Genomic DNA, 4,060 nt, shown 5'->3' with positions numbered 1-4,060 from the left:
ACCCACACATGTCAAAAGCCTTTGCATAGTCAATGAAGCACAGATAGACACTCTTCTGGTATTCTTTGCTTTCTGCCAAGATCCATCTAACATTAGCTATAATATCCCAAGTACCACAACCTCACATGCAAGCAAGATTCTACTGAAGATTATCCAAAAATGACTGGAACAGCACATCAGCAGAGAACTGCCAGATGTTCAGGCTGGGTTTAGAAGCAGTTGTGATAGTAGGGATATTGTAGCTAATGTTAGATGGATCTTAGCTGAAAGCAGGGAATACGAGAGAAATGTATACTTGTGTTTCATTGATTATGCAAAGGTGTTTGACTGTCTGGATGATAACAAATTGTGACTGACTCTGAGAAGAATGGGAATCCAGAACATTTGATTGTGCTAATGCAAAACCTATACTTAGACCAAGAGGCAGTGGTCAGAACAGAGCAAGGAAACACTGCATGGTTCTAAATTGGGAAGGGCATATGCCAGGGATGTGTCCTGTCTCCATACCTTTTCAACCTGTATGCAGAACAGATTATCTGGGAGCCTGGGCTCTATGAGGAGAAATGTGGGGTCAAGATTGGTGGAAGATTCACCAACATCTGCATTATGAAGGTGACACAACCCTGTTTGCTGAAACAGAGGAGGACCTGAAACACTTGCTACAGAGGGTCAAGGACTGCAGCCTCCAATATGGATTGAGGCTCAATGTCAAGAGACAAAGATTCTCACCACTGGTCCAATTGGCAGCATCAGGATGGATGGTGAAGGGATTGAGATTGTTCACAGCTTTTGTTTGCTTGGCTCCATAGCCAACACTCTCAGCACCAATAGGCAGGAAATTAAAATCATATTGCAGAGAGAAAAGTGCAACAATGAATAAATGGAATTGCAAAATCTCTGTAGATGTTCATTGAAATGAAAAATAAATAAATTAATTTAAAAAAAAAGAAAAGAAAAAAAGACATATTGCCATGGGAAAATCTGTTGTTGGGGACCTCTCCAAAGTACTGAAGAGCAATGGTGTCACTCTGGAGACTAAGGTGCATCTGATACAGGCTATGGTCTTTGCTATCACTTGTTATGCATCAGAGAGTTGGACAGTGACTAAAGAGGGTAGAAGGAGAATTGATGCCTTTGAGCTGTGGTGCTGGGGAAGAGTATTGAGGGTACCATGGACTGCTAGGAAAACAAACAGATTCATCGTGAAATGGGTTAAACCGGGCAACTCCCTTGAGGCAAGGATTCTGAGGCTCTGTCTAACCTAATTTGGACATGTTATAAGGAGGGACCAGTCCTTGGAGAGGGACATCATGCTTGGGAGCATGGAGGGACAGCGCAGGAGGGGAAGGCCCTGTATGAGGTGGATTGATTCAGTGACTGGGGTAATTGGGATGGGTGTATTGGAGATAGTGTGATTGGCACAGGACAGAGCAGAGTTTAGGTCTGTTGTACATAGGGATGCTGTGAGTTGCAAGTGACTCAACGGCACATAACAACTACAACAACAACAACAACCTCTTCTAAATCCAGCCTGCACATCTGGCAGTTTTCTGTTGACATATTGTTCCTAACAGTTTTGGATATTTTTTAGCAGAATCTTGCTTGTATGTGCTATTAACGATATTGTTCGATAATTTCATCACTCTGTTGTATCACCTTTCTTTGGAATGGGAACAAAAATAAATCTTTTCCAGTCAGTTGGCCAGCTATATAGAGCATACTTAGATTATCGCTTGGACTAGCAGACATGGCAATTGAAACTGAGATCTTAGAAATGGAAGTACAGAGAATAAGGAAAAGCTGTCAGCAGACACTAGTGATTGGAACGTTGAATTTGAGAAGCACGAATGTAGGAAAATTGGACATTGTTAAGAAAGAAATGGAATGCATAAATATTTACATACTAGTAACTGGCAAAATGAAATGGCTTGGCATGGAACATTTTTAATCAGATGATTTACTATGCTGGGGATGAAAAGGTGAAAAAAATGATGTTGGTTTAATAATTATAAAAGTAATTTCTAGATCCATCCTGAAATACAGTGTGGTGGGTGACAGGATAATATCCATGACAGGATAATATCCATACACATACAAGGAAGTCCAGTGAATACCACTATCATTCAAATATATGCACCAACAACTATAGCCAAAGAGGAGGAAATAGAAGATTTCTACCAACTTTTGTAGTCATAAATTGATCAAACATGCAATCAAGATGCATTGATAATAATGGGTGGCTGGAACGCAAAAGTTGGGAACAGGGAAGAAGGATCAGCACTCAGTGAGAGAAATGACGCTGGAGATAGAATGATCTAGTTCTGCACATTCAGTTGTTTATTCATTGCAAATACTTTTTATAAGAAACATAAACGCAGGCTATACACATGGATATCACCTGATGGTATGCATAGGAATCAGATCGATTACATATGTGGAAAGAACCGCTGGAGAAGTTCAATGTCATCAGTGAAAACCAGGCAGGGTGCTGACTCTGAGAAAGACCACCAACTACTCATATGCAAGTCCAAGCTTAAGTAGAAGAAAATTAAATCAATCCACAGGAACCAAAATTTGATCTTAATTCTGTCACACTCAAATTTCAAAACCATCAGGAACAGGTTTGAGGCCTTGAGCACCAATGAGCATAGACCAAATGAGCTCTGGGAGAATATAAAAAAAATCGTCCATGAAGAATGCAAAAGATCATTACAAAGCTGAAAAAGAAGAAAAGACCAAGATGAATGTCAGATTAGACTCTTAGTATTGCATTAGAGCACCAAGAAGCCAAAGGTAAAGGAAGAAACCAAGAAATCAAAGAACAGAACAGAACATTTCAAAGGACAGCTCAGGACGACAAAGCAAAATAATATAATGCAATGTGCAGAGAGCTGGAGTCAGAAAATCAAAAGGGCCGAACTCGCTCAGTGTTTCTTAAGCTGAAGGAGTTGAAAAACAAATTCAAACCATGAGTGACAATACTTAAGGATACTTTGGGTAGAATGTTAAATGATCCAGGAAGTATCAAGAGAAGATGGAAGGAGTACAGAGAGTCACTGTATCAGAAGGAATTGTCTGACACAGAAGAATTTCATGAAATAACAAATGAGCAAGAGCCTATGGTGATGAAGTAGGACGTTCAAATAGCTCTGAACGAATTGGCAAAAAGCAAGGCTCCAGGAGTTGATGGCATACCAATTGACATATTTCAACACACACAGACGTGGCCCTGGGTGTGCTCACTAAGTTGTGCCAAGAATTGGTAATCTATAGTCATCTAAAAAAGTTTAGTTGTTCCCATAATATTATTTTAAAAATTTTAAAAAGTCTTTTTTAAAAATTTCTTTATTGTCTTTCCCTTCACTCAAAGTACCTGTATAATAATTTTTCCTTACTTCTTCATCTCTTCTCATCCTTGTTGTCTCTGCAAGGTTGTGTATTTTCTTGTTGTTGTTGTTATTGTTGTTTGTATTTGTATATGTTGTTGGATGAAGAATGATGTGACGATTGATAACTTTAGCTTGCTTGGTTCTACAGTCAACTCTTTAGGTACCAGTAGCCAAGAAATCAAAAGACTAATTGCTTTAAGGAAAACTGTTCTCAGGGATGTCTTTAGAGTTCTGAAAAGCAACGATGCCTGTCTGGAGACTAAAGTATACTGATACAAGCTATGGTCTTCAAAATTACTTACTACACATCAGAGAGCTAGATAATAACTAGAAGTAATAGAAGTCTCTGAGTTGTGGTGTTGGAGAAGAGTGTTCAACATGCCATGGACTGCCAGGAGTAAAAACAGGTCTGTCCTGGAGAAGGTATAACCCAGCTGCTCCCTGGAGTCATGGATTTTGAAGCTCTATTTCTCACACTTGGGCACTTGGCCAGGAGGGACAGATCCTTGGAGAGGAACATCATGCTTGGAAGAGTGGAGGAATAGCACTCAGGAGAGGAAGTCCCAAGATGAGATAGGTTGACTCGGTGACTGGAGAAATGAGGCTGAGTCTGTCAGAGACAATTAGATTGACTCAGGATAGGGTAGGTTTCAGAGCTAATGTACCTAGGG

The sequence above is a fragment of the Elephantulus edwardii genome, unplaced genomic scaffold (assembly GCF_000299155.1).
Source record: "Elephantulus edwardii isolate Elephantulus edwardi_28Jun2011 unplaced genomic scaffold, EleEdw1.0 scaffold00190, whole genome shotgun sequence".
NCBI classification, from domain to species: Eukaryota; Metazoa; Chordata; class Mammalia; order Macroscelidea; family Macroscelididae; genus Elephantulus; species Elephantulus edwardii.
The sequence above is the reverse complement of the archived record's forward strand: the minus strand, read 5'-3'. Positions refer to the sequence as shown.